The 16234-nt window shown below is 39.7% G+C and overlaps 1 protein-coding gene across 1 annotated transcript in view; it reads right to left on the reverse strand.

Annotated features, from left to right (window-relative positions):
* Positions 1-16234, reverse strand: part of LOC119776082 (kelch domain-containing protein 8B-like) — a 170149-nt gene that overhangs the window by 17102 nt on the left and 136813 nt on the right. The window lies entirely within an intron of this gene.

The raw sequence follows: 16234 nt of genomic DNA on the forward strand, positions 1-16234 counted from the left end.
CCCCCGTTTGCCGGGGTTCCCAGACCAACCTTGGAGCTGACGGCTCGGCTCGATTGCCCCGGTGTGCTTTGACTAGGTGCTGCTCTGTAGTCGACCAAAATCCCAGAAGATTTTGAAATTCCCTCTGACATTTTTTTAGGTATGAAAAGTAGCACACAATCAGTGAACAACTCATCTAAATATTCACGATCAAACCATAAAAGGAAGAAAACCTGCCGTTTCATTCTAACCAGGCTGCATTAGGGCTCATAGAACAGCAAATATGCCATTTTCAGCCCAACCAATGTTACACACCCTATTCAGAGACCTTAAAGGTATACTATGCAACCGGTTTTGATTTTCCAGCGAGGCTCCCCCTAGAGGGTGAAAGTAAAAGTGCACTGTCGTTAATATGCTCAGCTGTTCTCCTGGTTTCTCCGTCAAGCCAGGCGCGGTTGTTTTGAGCTTAGCAGACAGGCGAACGCAACGAATCACCATGTCTACTGCGGTAAGTGACTGTTTTGTTCCAATTTTCGAGTTTGAAAATTTAGCATGTTTTCATACATTATTTGTTATGGATGTGTCTAAATAACAAAGATTGTAGTTAGCCAAGTTCTCGCCGTAAAGCAAGACTGACTCTCGCGATGCACGAGACTTCTGAGCCTGTGGGTGCGGGTCGGTGCTCCTGCAATTGCAAGTACCACCAGGGCGGCCGAGAAAACCTTTGTTCGACCTGAAATGACTCATTTAATCATCCAAAATGTTATGGAACACATTAATTAACTGAAAATGTTGCATAGTGTGCCTTTAAGGACCAGCACCAGATACCCTATAGAATCATTCTATGACCCCTTTAAATTAGATAAGCAAGGCGGTTAATCAGGAACTAGTGGAAGAGATAAAGTGTACGTCTGGTGGAAGGAAAATCTTAAATTTCAAAGATTTGTTTAGGCTTATTCAGGTGGCTGGGGAAGAATTACAGGAGGGGAATGAGTTGGGTCTGAGCGGCACCTTGCTGGTGTGTTGAATTACACTGAATTATGAATTTCCATTCAGGACCTTCCGAGCCAAAAAAAGTGCATTTCCTGTTCTAAGGAGGCGGGCTTATGAAAGATCAGCAAATGATTTTGTTTAGGACTAAATGTGGATCGATCACAGGGGTTTTGTGTGTCTGCAATTTTCTTCGTAAAGCTATAGAAATGTAAATTTTAAAGCTGAGAAGCTAAACTTTGAGTCCTGGCTCCACCCATTTCTCATTAACAAACGTGCACTGTTTTTAACCAACAACTATGAAAGATGTAGCCTCGTGAGACCATCCTGATCTTGCGAGCTTTCAAGGTTTCACTCGCAGATCAGTCTGGAGACTCTCCGTTAAAGAAAATTTGGAGCCGTTCACCAAACGAACGTCCAATCAGCGTTGGCTTTGAGGCGGGTTGAGGTGTGACGCAACGAGAAGCGCGACAGTTCAGTCTAAAGAACATGGCGGCTTCAGCCAATGAAACTAGCGTTAGCGTGGCTATCGAGCAAGTTTTTAGCGGAATTACAGAGTATTTCTTCACTGAAAGAAGAGCAAAACACTGCTCTGGAGGCTTTTCTCAGAGGAAAAGATGTTTTTGCTCTTCTCCCGACTGGTTTCGGCAAAAGTAGCCTGGCTTGTGGTTGTGTTTTTGTCGTCTCTCTGTTAGTACGTCATATGCTTCGTTGATCTGATTGGTTTATTTGGCCCGTCTATCACCAACATAGGCCAATCAGCTAACCGGTATTTTCGCCCCTTCCCAAAATTACTTGAACGGAAGGTTTCCAGATGGATATGCGGAGCAAATCTATCTGGCGGAGTCAGGTTATGAAAGATGAGCCTCTTTAGAGGAAAAACGCTGCTGCTGGTCTGCACTAATTATTAATTATATCTCTTGATCCAGATTCCAGGTTCAGAAAGAGAGCAATGAGGTGCTTAATGATGGATGCTGCCAGGGCTGCTGTCACACAAACCGACCATGGCGGTGCATGCAAGCAGCTGGTTTGAGTGACGTGAGGGGTAGATAGATGTCTAGTGGACTCAGCTGGAGGAGAGGAGGGAGTGTTTATTTAAAGCTCACAATCAATTCTGTTCCCTATTCTGTTGCGCCCTCTCATGACTAGGCTCAATATGACCTACAGAGAGCCAACAGAAATTACAGCAGCATCTCTCACACACACGCACGCATAAGAATCTTACTTTTAAATACAGACTGAAGACTTTGCATGCACTTCCATTTGTTTTCTACCCTTTCTGCAGCCTAAGGCACCCTAAACCTAACCAATCACAATTAATCCTTAATTCCAAAAGCATGTCTTACTCTACATCATAGCTTTCACTTTGACAAAAAAAGCACAAAAAATGTCATTGCTTTGCAGCAAGTACAAGTTCACACAGTAATGTCAAATAAAAAGCAATCACAAAAAGAAGAAATGACAGCAGTTCCCCTTCAGGGAAACCCAGACAGCAGAAGCAGAAACCAACATTTTATCAGTGAACGTATTAAAATCCAAAAAAACATTCTGGGCTATCCAGAATACACACAGGGAGTTGTAGCCTAGCTTGGGGGGAGGTCTTGTATTCCTATAGGTTAAGGAAATGTAACAGTCAGTGCAGACCTTTACTTTTCTGTCTGAGCTGCAATAACTGATCTTTGGGCAGATAACCTCTGGGGTTCAGCCGCTGATATCTCTGTCAAAACACACCTGACCAGGTAGCTGAAATCTGAACACCCAAACACAGCTAGCATTTGAATTAGCTCCCCTTATTCCTCTTAGCCCAAAACGGCATTAAGCAGCATGAAGACCAAGGAACACACAGTGGGAAAAATGATATTAGATCAGTATTTTTCTTAAAATAAGTGCATTTTCTCTTGAATTGAGGAGGTAATTGAGCCACTTTGCCAATGGAACTAAATAATTTACATTTAAAATAAGAAAAAAAGCAACTGCATTGTCTTATTTCATTTGTTACTTAAGTAGAAGTATAGATACTGCAGTTTAAAAACACTCTGGTAAAAGTTAAAGTATCAACTTTACCTTTTTAATCAAGTAAAAGTCAAAAAGTTTGTGCTCCAAAAACTACTTAAAGTATAAAAGTAAAAAGTAACCTTTAAAAAAAACAGCCAGATGCCGCTATATGAACTGAAAGCTCAATTTTTCGACTATTTTTAAAAATTCTCTGAAATAGGGCCAAGGATGAGGGAGGTCTGTTGGTCTCCGTCTCCCGATACGCTCTCGCCTGTGTCCGACCTTTCAGACATTTCAACATCTTTTTCTGAATCCCACATTGTAGCATGGCATAGACAATTCACGTTAGCAGTTTGAAGAACACCTGCTAGCTTCTGATGATTTCCTTTAGCTAACCAATGAGTGTTTGCGTTCTATGACTCATCCAATGACACTAGTTTTCACTAGATGTGGGTGGAGTCAATGATCTGCATTGGATGGAGCACATGACGGGAAATAAATATTTAGAAACATTAAACCGAAACCAAGAGTAACGAGTAACGTTTGTTTTAAAGTCAGAAATAGGAAGAAAAATAACTAATTGAGTAAAGTATAGATACCTAAAAAGTGTACTTAAGTACAGTAACAAACTATTTGTACTTCTTTACTTGACACCTCTGCTAATTATCTTATTTTAAGAGTAAAAATACTCATTCCACTGGCAGATCTTCTTATTTACCTGCTCAGTTTAAGGGTAGATACACATAATTAAAGAAATGTTGACTTATTTCTAGATAGTTTTTGTAGTGCAGCAGACAGAAAGGTTACTACAGACAGTTGTGAAGAGACGTAATACAGGAGAAGGGAATAAAACAGCAAGTCAACCTGTAAACCAATAACTGACTGTATCCTTATTGAATCCATCACCTTCCTAGGATTCAACGGCAAGTCAAACAAATCATCCAACTGAATAAAACGAATGGGTGACTAACAGACGTCTTCAGCCCCTGCAGGCTGCTGAGGAGGAAATGTAGTCATCTGTCCTGAATCAGCATCTTAAACATGCAGAGCAGTGGGACCCTGAAGCAGAGAGAAAGTCTGGAGGGGCTGCAGGAATCTACAGCCCTGAATCTGGTGACAGAACAGCTAGAAGACAGGAGCTCCACACATTCAAGATGAAAGCCGTTCCTGGCAGAAAACATTAAGACGTTCAATGTTGCCCCTTGGCAGCAGCTCCGTTTCCTTTCTTTGAGCGGATCTTTAAAGCCGTTTAACCTTTACTTGTTTGCTGTCGACCAAATGACTATTTACAGTAGGGCTGCAGCTAATGATTGTTCTGCAAATCAATTAACCTGTTGATTATTTTTTTTAATTAATCGATTAATCATTGGAAAGCCAAAGAAGTTTAGTCTTAAAGAAGTTTTTTTTTAACAAAAGAAACCAGCTGAAATAAAAATTTTCCACTTAAGGAATTATATGGACAAACAAAACAAGCGGGTAAGGTACCAAACAGGAAATATGCATAGTGTAGAGCGGATGTAGATCTGACCAATCAGAGGTCTGCGGCACTGTCTGCGGTCACCTACAATTTCTGAGAGGTACAGCACTTTACAGCAGACGACCTGGTTTCTGGTCGTCTGAAGGGTTCAGATCCAGGTTCACCGACCTTTCTGAAGAAATGTGAGGCCTAAAACTTCCTCACAAGTCAATTTTCTCTGCTTTTTCTCATAGTAGCTTCATCTGGTCTGTTCCTGTTTGGCTGTGACTCCATCCTGGAGAGAAATATCAGCTGTGCTGCTGCCATCAACACCTTTGGTTATAAGATATTGGCTTGTTTTTCAGTGTAGTCCTGTTTCTCTGACTGTGACTAACTGAATGTGCTCTCTTCATCCTCTGACATGGGAGCTGGCTCGGAGCTCGTCTGCCTGGCTGTGTGTTTCCTGGACGGGGCCGCCTGTGGAGCTGGTTGACAGTTGCCTTTTGTATCTATGCTTTTTTTATGCTTTTTTTATAGCCTCATTTACACTACCCTATGAAAACTGATCCGTGCCGAGCTTGGATCAGTTAACCGTGCTGAGCTCAGTTTACACAGCACGCTAGCATGGTTCCTCATTGCCTAGTGACAATCTACGGTACTACTGCTCTCTAGAGGTAAACAAGAAAATCAAGATGGCAGCTCCGGTAACATTCAGGAAGTTTGTGGAGAGTCAAGCAAAGAGGGCAGCCTTTGGTGAATTTCCTTGACAGAGTTGGATTTGGGAAGATGATACGACAAACAATAGTCTAATCAGAGCTTCCAGACGCAGGAAACAATGACAGACGTCACTGTCCAGTCATCACTGGAAATTGTGCGGGACAGTAGGAAGCGAGGATTATTATCAATGTCTGAAATGTCACGATTACAGAGGCTGAGTGTAAGGACATGACCCGGTCAGCTCATGCGCTCTTTATCTGAGAACTGAGCCAAAACTGAACCGTGCCAATCCCTACTGATGAACTAGTACCATGTTAGCGCAGTTCGGTTGTGTCTGGCACGGTCCGGTTTACTCATTGAGTATCAAAAGGGTAGGGGAAATGGGGCTACAGTCTGCTTCTGTCTCCTTAAACCCCAGTGGGCCTCAGCAGATGGCCGCTAACACTGAGCCTGGTTCTGCTGGAGGTTTCTTCCTGTTCAAAGGGAGTTTTCCTCCCTACTGTCACTAAAAGCATGCTTGTTGTGAGGGATTGCCTTTAAATTAATGACTCGATGCAAACTTTGCCTTAGATAGAAAACTTTGAACCAATCTGACAGTATGATCTGGTTAAATTGTCTCTGTAAAGTGCCTTGAGATGACATGACATGTTTTGTAAATTGGCGCTATATAAATGAACTGAATTGAACTGATGAAACTCAACTCCTCTGTCATCATTATACAGTCGAGCAACATCTCAAACATTTCTCTTTTATGCTCCGTCAAGGAATCAACATTTGGAATGTTCTATTTGATAAAATCTTTGACCTGCAAGTATCTACAACATGAAGCAAAGTTTCCCCCTTTAGACAAAGATGTTCAGGCTATAGATGAACATCTGCCTCCAATCCCAGAAAAGCAGTTTGACAAGTAGGATTTTCACAGAAAGGGGGATCGGAAAAAATATTAGGTGCTTTGATATAAATTCTAACCTGTCAACATATTCTCAGTATGAAATCGTACGAAAAGTTATGCACACTATTTGGTACGTTTTGGACGTTTTTCCTCAAAAAACCACAGCAGTGCGCATGCGCTGGCAGACAGAAAAAAAAAGCAGATCCGCGGACGGACGTAAAACTGGGAAAAACAGTGCAATCATCACTTATTCATGTCTCTAACTACGTTGCTTGCTGTTTTATATCTTAGGGTTATGTACAGGGTTAGGGCTAATTGTAATTTATATTCTATATTCGTGAATGGTGCGTCAGATGCGCATGCGCATACGACGAAAAAAACGTCCAAAACGTACGAAATTACGGTGCATAACCTTTCGTACGATTTCATACGAACTCATAATGAGAATAGGTTGAACCTGTTCCCATATAGTCAGAGAGTTGTTGACTATAAAGCTGTCACTGTATTGAAATTTATGTATTTTAACTTTAGTTGGTTGTTAAAGAATGCTAACTTGGAGGTATTCCTATAAAACTGTTGCTCTATACATGGGGTCTCAGGACGGGGGTCCCCGGGGCATTCTCTACAAAAAATCACGCCCAGTTATACATCTTAACATCTGGAAGGAGAAAACCTCCAGCTTTATTGAGCTTACATAAATGTTTCTTTCGGATTCTTATAGATTTATTGTCTCAAATGAAAAGTACAACAACTGAATCTAACTGCTTAAAGTGAGAAAATAAAATATAACAGGGAAGAGATTGGAAACAATGGGCAAAACATGGCAAAGCAACCATATTAACTGCATTAATCTGACCAACCGCAGAGATCGGAACGTCTTCCGATGTCTATAGTCATTCAGTCTTTTAATGCATTCATTCACAGAAGGTCCTTGGGATCCTTTATTACAGATATACTGAGGAAGGTAAAATATTCAAATGTTTTTTTAAGGATGTGGAGTGAATGGATGTTAAATTATTCTTTCAGATAAAGGCATAATGATACACTTATCCCAGTTAACAGAAAACCCATTTTGTTGTAATTTCAGTGAAAGCTGGTTCTGTTAAAGGAAAAGTACGCTCATATTCAGAATTCAAACGGATCCTGACCATCTCAACACTGGGATGGCTTCTGTATAAAGACAGGACAGCATATCCTAACCGTCAAAGTTTAGCTTACTTCAGTGAGCAAGTTCAGTGCTCACAAATGTTCAGATCAAATGCAAAGGATGAATTGAAGTAAAAGGTTTTATTCATAAATTCTTGTCACTGTTTAACTGCAAATATTCTTACAAACTGCAAATGATGAAAAAAAGATGAAGAAGGAATGTTACATGGGAAAAATTGAACCAATGAAACGCCTCTTAAAATGTTGAATTGTTTAAATGGTTTAAAAGTTGTTGGCTTTTCTTGAGTGAAATTACCTTTTCGTCTTCAGTAGAAGTTATTTAAAGGAATTCAGAATTCAAACTTCTGAAAGTACTTTAAATATGAAATTATTCCATCCTGTTCAATAAATGATAGGTGTTTTTAATTAAGAGTAATTTTAATGGAGGCATCCATGTTTGTCAAAGAACACTACTGCCACCTACTGGTTTGTGACGTCACGGTGCGGTATCGGCTGTTGATCAAGTCCCAGTGCTTTATCTGGTGTTTGTCACAACGCGCTATTATCCAAGTCATCTTGAAAACATTCTTCTTCCAAATGTTGGCTACATATTACGGGTTTTTTCTCTGGCCAGAAGTTCGATGGCAAATCCTCCCTCTTCAAGTTGGCGATCCAACGACCAACCCGTCCGTGGAGGATCAGGAATCAGAAAGGTGGAATAACTCTTTTTTTTTTCCACTTTTACCCGATGTATTCCAGCCTCCAGCTGCCATGCACGTGGGCATTTTCAGTTTCACTATAGCTCTGGTGAATTTCAATGGTGAAGTCCTCTGGAAATCTTCAATAATTGTTGTTGATTGCAGATGTGTCTTAGCCTCGTGAGACCATCCTGATCTCGCAAGCTTTCAAGGTTTCACTCGCAGATCAGTCTGGAGACTCTCCGTTAAAGAAAATTTGGAGCCGTTCACCAAACGAACGTCCAATCAGCGTTGGCTTTGAGGCGGGTTGAGGTGTGACGCAACGAGAAGCGCGACAGTTCAGTCTAAAGAACATGGCGGCTTCAGCCGATGAAACTAGCGTTAGCGTGGCTATCGAGCAAGTTTTATCGGAATTACAGAGTATTTCTTCACTGAAAGAAGAACAAAACACTGCTCTGGAGGCTTTTCTCAGAGGAAAAGATGTTTTTGCTCTTCTCCCGACTGGTTTCGGCAAGAGTAGCCTGGCTTGTGGTTGTGTTTTCGTCATCGCTCTGTTAGTACGTAATTTGCTTCGTTGATCTGATTGGTTTATTTGGTCCGTCTATCACCAACATAGGCCAATCAGCTAACCAGTATTTTTGCCCCTTCCCAAATTTACTTCAACGGAAGGTTTCCAGATGGATATGTGGAGCAAATCCATCTGGCGGAGTCAGGTTAGATGTGTCTAGTAGTTCCCATTGATTCTGCTTGTAAAGCGGGGAGAATGGCGCTAGGCTTACTGCACCGTGACGTCACTGCTGGAAGATGGCAGGAGGGAGGGGTTACTATATTTGGGCAAAAATGGCCGCTCCCAGACTCAGTGATCGGGGGTCTGTTTGGAGTTCAAGGGGACGCATTAAATCACTGCAAACCTATTAGTTTTAGGTATAGATAATGATACATTGATTATTTCTTGCTGACCGGACTTTTCCTTTAACATGTCTGAGGAAGCTGAATTTAAATATTTTTTTGCTTTTTTTTTTTTTTTTACATATTTTCAATATAACCTTATATTATCTCCCACTTCACAAATCCACCTTTCTTTGACTAAGTTATCAAATGAAAGTCCAATAAACCAAATGCAGTTTCATAAAATGAAGAGGTTTAAAGATAGACACACGCTTCAGCAAAGCACTGTAGTCAGGGGCGGATCTAGAAAAATATTTATGGGGTGGCAAGAGGGGGGCAGGAATTTTTTAGGGGTGGCAACATATGGCATTTGTTTACACTGAATTTAATCACAGTTATCACAGTTTGGTGAGAATAGTATGTACAGAACTAGTGTTTCATGTGAAACAGTTTATATTAATAATACATCGTACAATGTGATCTCACTTAATAGGAGATAGAAGAATGATAACACTACTTCTAGAGGGGCCTTATGACAGGAAAGGTATTAAGGTAAGACACAGGTGCTGAGTCGCAGATGTGTGAGATTGACTGTCAGAGAGGCAGCTTTGCAGCATTTGACCAAGAAGAAACTATAGAAAGAAAAAGTTTCCCATCAGAGATCTATGGACTGAGCTGGACTAAAGTGAGCAGAACTACACAGTAGAAATAAATGGGTCAAGGCACCCGAACAGGGTACTGGACATCTATGTAATGTTTACTCTGAACACACATTTACCCCATTTGTCCCTCAGTAACTTGACATACAGCAGTTACGGCAACATGAAAGGGACATTTCATGCATGTAAATATGCTGTAGATAGAGCTGTATATGGAGGACCATATCCGCCATATTTAAAAATAAATACAGAAATAAATAAATGCTCAATAAATAAATAAGCATACAATTAATTGCCACCAAAAATACAATCAACAAATAAATGTAATTAGAAATTATATTATAATGGCAGGCAGAAATGTTAAAAGGGCAGGCGGAAATAAATAGCGGCGAAGAAATAACTAGGGTAAAAAAATACAAAGGAAGAATAAAACAGACAAAAATATGATAACATGCACATAAATAAATACTTAAAAATATAAGTAATAAAAAAATGAAGTTGAAGATAATAAATGACAAAAAAATAAATAAGGTAAATATTAAAAAGGCAAAGAAATAAAGAAGCCAATTAAAAGAGTTATATACCTTTATGACTAGCTGTATAATTTCATTTCTACTTACATTTATTTGTTGTTTGTATTTTTGGTGGCAATTTATTGTATGCTTATTTATTTATTAAGCATTTATTTATTTCTGTATTTATTTTTAAATATGACAGAGTTGGTCCTCCATACTGCTGTATCAACAAATCAACAAAAAGGCGGGTTCTGTATGTTACATCAAAATCTCCACAAATCTGAAAAAGAAGCAACATAAAAATACATTTTGCTTGTGAGTAGGTTCATACAGGTCATTTCTGGATAGTTTCATATTATATATACAAAAAAAGAAACAACAACACTGCTTCATATTAAGCAGGATTTACACCAGTATCACATTTTTAACTTTTAACACTTTTGGTTTTATTAAAGGAAATATCAGATTTTCTCAGGTGCCAAAACAAAATGTAACAGCTCTGTAAAGGCTCACCAGAGAGCATAACATAAATTTAACATGCCTATAACAGCTGAATGCAGTGATTTCAATGTTGCTCAGCAAAACGCTTCACAACTTTATTTAGATCCAATGCCTTTGTGCGTTTTGCTTTGAGTACAACCAAACTATATAGTCTCTTTTCTGTCATAGTTGACCGCAAATATGTCTTTATGAGCCTGAGACTTCAGGCCTAACTAACATCATAGTTAGAGAAATAACGATCTGCAACCTGATTTTTATCATCTGTAAATCAGCATTGCAGCTATGCTAGCAACATTGTGCTTTCATTATGATTTCATTTCTCGATAGATAGTTAATCAGTTTTTACCTGTTTCATCCCGTGTCTCCTCTCCCCATCACCCCTGGCTCCCTCGCTTTGCCCCATTCGGTTTTCAAAACAATCAGTCTCAGTCGCTCTCGCGTCATCTCGTGCTGCATCCACTGCAGTCCGACATTGGAAATTAGCAGTCGTAATTCTCAAATTATCCATAATTTATAAGCCTTGCAACCCCTACCGCCAACTGGGGTGGCAGCTGGGGTGGCAAGGCTGTCATTTAGGGTGGCATTTGCCACCCTATGCCACCCCAGTAGATCCGCCTATGACTGTAGTCCATGTTTGAATGCAGCAGAGGTGAACTAACAGGCCATCAGAAACATAAGACACAAACCCCGACTCAGTCATGAACATCAGCTCTACATCAGATACGTCAGAGATCTGATGTTCAGCAAGATGCATTTCATGGCCTTTGATCTGAAGCCCTGTTGAACAGCGGTCTAGATAAGTCTGCACACATAGCAAATAAAAACCAACAGCCTACACAGAGCAGACTCTCTTCAAACACACCCTAATGCAATTGTGTTTACCCAGTTATATAAAAAAGCCAAATCCCATCAGTCATCCTGAAATATGAGTCACATTATCATAATATAATTCTGCATTATCTCCTCTATAAAGTCATATGTTCTCATTACAGCCTCCAGCATTAGACTCTCGCAGCGCTGAACTCTGTTTAAAACATCAGGAAATGTGTTTGCAGAGTGAAGCCAAGTGTTTGGATTCTATCTGAGGTGCTACAAACGAGGTTAATGACTTTCAGACGGGATTTTCTGCCTCCACGTCCACCACTGGGCTGCATCTGCCGTCACGCGCTGGACGCCGCTGTCCCTGTACGGTCCAGGGGATCAGCATCTGCCAGCTGACATGCTGGATGATAAATCATCACCAAAATGCCCAGGCAGGTGGGGAGGCAGCTTCATCAGGGTGATGTGAAAAGACGTGGGCCGTCTTTGATAAGGCAGCAGTCATTTTCACAGCAAACAGGAATGAAAGGTAACTGCTGTTAAACACCCACCTGAAAGCAGGCTGAGAAGAAAGCAAGTATCTCTACAGTACGTCACAGGTCTACGGAAGAGGATTAGGGCCACTGAAAAAAAAAAAGTTAACTGATTTTTTTTATTTTATTTCAGTATAGTATGGGGAAAAAGTCAGAATTCTGACTTTAATCTCAGAATTCTGACTTAAATCTCAGAATTCTGACTTAAATCTCAGAATTCTGACTTTTTTTCTCAGAATTCTGATTTTTTTCTCAGAGTTCTGATTTTTTTCTCAGAATTCTGACTTTTTTTCTCAGAATTCTGACTTTTTTTCTCAGAATTCTGACTTTTATCTCAGAATTCTGACTTTTATCTCAGAATTTTGAGAAAAAAAGTCAGAATTCTGAGTTTAAAGTCAGAATTCTGAGAAAAAAAGTCAGAATTCTGAGAAAAAAAGTCAGAATTCTGAGTTTAAAGTCAGAATTCTGAGAAAAAAAGTCAGAATTCTGAGATTAAAGTCAGAATTCTGAGATTAAAGTCAGAATTCTGAGAAAAAAATCAGAACTCTGAGAAAAAAGTCAGAATTCTGAGAAAAAAGTCAGAATTCTGACTTGAATCTCAGAATTCTGACTTTTTTCCCATGTTAAACAGAAATAAAATTTAAAAATCAGTTTACTTTTTTTTTTTTTTCAGTGGCCCTAATCCTCTTCCGTAGAGGTCAGTCAGACGGCTGCTCAGCTTAAAGCTGAACAGCATCCATGTGATCTCTGTACACAGAATGACAGGGTTCCTACAGCATAAGGCAAGTTAAATTCAAGACTTTTTAATGCCACTTGAAATAAAAATTTAAGACCAAATTCACAAGAAACGCAAGAAAAACCTGCTTGCGACAACTTAACCCAAAGGTTTATTTTAACATAAACCACTGCACTAATGTTTCAAATTTTGAAAAGCTTCCCATACAGGAAGAAAGCTAAAAACACACAAATGACAGATATATTTGAACAATTATTTAACTGAATTCACAAACTTTGTTTTAGCAGGGAACAAAACAAATCAGTTTTAAAGCCCCAACATAACCAGTGCTAAGTCTTTTTGCAGCTATTTTTCTTTGTATGGTTTTCTTAGTATGTTTGATTTGGTGATAAGTGGAGGCGTTGCAGAGACAAGGGTGGAACTAAACTGAGAAATATTGGCTGTTTCTCCGTAACTCGATTTTATCGCTTTGTGTTTCGTGCTTCGCATGTGTGACTCCACTGCCTTAATTCCCATCGTTCTGAGCTTTAATCGCTTCTTGCACAAAATCCACTGAGCCTCATGTATGTTCCCTGGTTTTAGCCATGGAGAAAACTCTTGGCTGGAGACAATTTTGGTTACATTTACGCTTGCTCATATTTTCCAGACAAAATGTTAATGGTGCATCTCCCAAATGTCCCGGCCGCAACAACGCTTTATTGGTTCCGATATCGGGACGGAACCAATAATGGCGAGCCGTTATTTAAAAAAAAAATTATAATAAATTGTCAATTTTAACGTTTTATTTAGATTGCCAAAAATAAATCTTAATAAAAATAATCCTATTTATCATGTTTTAAAAATTAAGACCCAAGAAAGACTGATTTAAGACATTTTAATACCAATTAAGGCCTTAGTTTTATTTTGAAGAATTCAATGCCTTTTAAGACTTTTTAAGGACCCTGGAATGAAGCTAAGATTTACAAATCAGTAACAGTGACTGGAATTACTTAAAGCCAGGACTGGGTGGTATGTTTTGGTAAAAGAGAAGACAAGACAAGAAGAAGCGGAGATCGATAAACTGTGCGTAGGGTTGTTGTTTTTTCCGCTGACCTTTTGTGTGTGTAGCATAAGTGCATGCAGATCTCCAGTTGAGATGTATGTTCCATGAGAATAACCTACAGCAGAGACTGATTGGTGTTCTACCGGCTGCACACAGGGATACGATAAGTGCATTGGTGTCTGCAGAACCAATGGTTACTGGGTTCTGCAGGTCATTGTCCTGCTATTCAGTCTGACTCCAAACCATCTGAGGACTTCGGTCCTTGAATGTTTGGGCTTATGAGTTGGTTTTTAATGCCTCTGTCTTGGTTTTGATGCCAATCTGGACACCATTGCAGATCCTTGTTTAGAAATGGCTGATCGGCTATAAAAATGTTCAGTCTTTATACTTGTTAAAGACCAATTCATTATACTTGTAAATCTATAAGCTTCTACTAGTTTTTCCAGCTATAAAGGAAGTTCTGCTTAGCAAGGAATAATCGATGGATCGTTATCTATACCTTAAACTAATATGTTCGCAGTGATTTAATTAATGTAAGTAAAAAAAAATTGTTTTTCTTATTTCAATTTTCCGATACATGATCCTCCACAGACGGGTTTATCGTTGGATTGCCAACTTGAAGAGTCTCATCACTATGAGAGAGAGGGAGAGACATGCGGCAAAGGAGCACAGGTGGGATTCAAACCCAGGTCGGACGCGTCAAGGACTAAGGCCTCCATATACTGTATGGGTTGTGCGCACCAACCACTGCGCCGCCTTCACACCCAATGAAAATTACTCTTAATTCTAATGTTATCTGGGAAATACGGTCTTGATCCAAAGACAGAGCAGTTATTATGTTTTCCTACAAATATGCTGCATTATCCCTACAAATAATTTTCAATTGCTCATAAAAATACAAGGATGATATGATAACCGCATGCCATGCATATTTCTATCTGATTTTACTTTGCAAAAATATATATTTGGGACAGTGATTATTGAAAACCAGGCCTCTCTCACTACACAGTCGAGGAATACAGCTGACTGTAGCGCTCTGTTTTATTAATAGTGCCTCTAGTGGCAAAAGAAAGTAATACCAGAACAACCAGGGAAAACTTGCCTTTGATATTTTTTTTCTTTCCTTTCGGGGCAGAAAAAACTAACAAAAAAACTTCTAATTTTTCTTTTTCAGATTTTTCTTTCTCTCGCCTTTCAGGGCTTCCATATCAGGCTACTGGGTGAAATAGGGACACATTTTTCTTTCACTCTGCAGTATTAGTTCAATCTCTAACGTTCTGCTCTCTCTGCTTTTTCTCATAGTAGCTTCATCTGGTCTGTTCCTGTTTGGCTGTGACTCCATCCTGGAGAGAAACATCAGCTGTGCTGCTGCCATCAACACCTTTGTTTCTAGATGTTGGAGCTTGGCCTGTTTTCCAGTGTAGTCCTGTTTCTCTGACTGTGACTAACTGGATGTGCTCTCTTCATCCTCTGACAATAGAATTCATTGAGCTTCTTTTATCTTCTTTCATTTTTGACTGGATGGATTTTCTTATCTTCTTGTGCAACACTAAGTCCTTACAAATCTCCCTATTGTCACAATGTTTTTCTCTGACATTTACTGCTAAATCTGCAGTAAACTGGAAACGCAGAGAATCACATTTACTCCGTGAGGCATAAATACACAGACTCCTGACTTTACAGCATGATCTACCTGCTGCAGTGCAGCTGCGATCAATTGATTCTGCAATTGATTAAGTGGATCGATGGTCTAATCTGCATCCTCTCAAAACTAAAATCTATTAAATCTATTGCTGGAGAGGTAGAGCAAAAATATAATGGAGGAAAGTTTGATGTTTTGAAAAGTCCTTTTCATGCAGAGTGATAGGGGTAATGTGTTTCAATAGGCACCGGCTAATTCACATCTGAATGTTTACCTGCTGAATTAGAGATGGATGAAGCCATTATAATGGCTGAGGCTGATCCAGTTAAGCTTTAGGGCATCCACAAGGGCAGACACAGGCTTCAAGGCCCTATAGGGTCTACTAATGAGCTTCCTGCACTGAGTATTCCTATAAATATTCATGGTCTGTGGGTGGCCATAGTACTTCATGGTAGGGAAATCTTTAATCTTTGCAGCAGTGAAGGAAACAAACAACAGGAGTTTTCATGTCAAACAGCAGCGCAGGTGGAAGGTTGTTTCTATCCATCATGAATCAAGTTAATCTGGTTTTATTGTAGCGAAAAAAAACAAAAAACAAAAAAACAATGAGCTCATGGGGTTAAGCTTAATAAATTGACATTACATTTCGGTGTGGCCATGTCAGCATCCATATATCATCTAAAACAGTTTGAGCGCAGGCATAAACAGAACAGCTCTGTCAGGTTTTGGTTGTGGTTTTTGAGAACCTAAATGCAGAGGCGAGGAGGCAGAGGTGAGTTATTGTAGTTTTAATTGAGTTTTTACAGGAAACAGAGGCATGAATCCAAAAATCCAACATAAAAATATAAAACAAACCAGAACCATAGAGGCATCAGGGAAAACGTGCATGAGGAGCCAAGGAAAGACGGGGAACCAGCACAGAGGAACTGCACAGGGAGAGGATTTATGGCTGACTGAACAAAGGCAGGACTAATGAGCAGATTGGGAGCAGGTGCGAACAGAGGCTTCTAGAAGGAGCTGGGAAAA

This window comes from Cyprinodon tularosa, unplaced genomic scaffold (assembly GCF_016077235.1).
Source record: "Cyprinodon tularosa strain WSP-4 unplaced genomic scaffold, ASM1607723v1 ctg906, whole genome shotgun sequence".
NCBI lineage: Eukaryota > Metazoa > Chordata > Actinopteri > Cyprinodontiformes > Cyprinodontidae > Cyprinodon > Cyprinodon tularosa.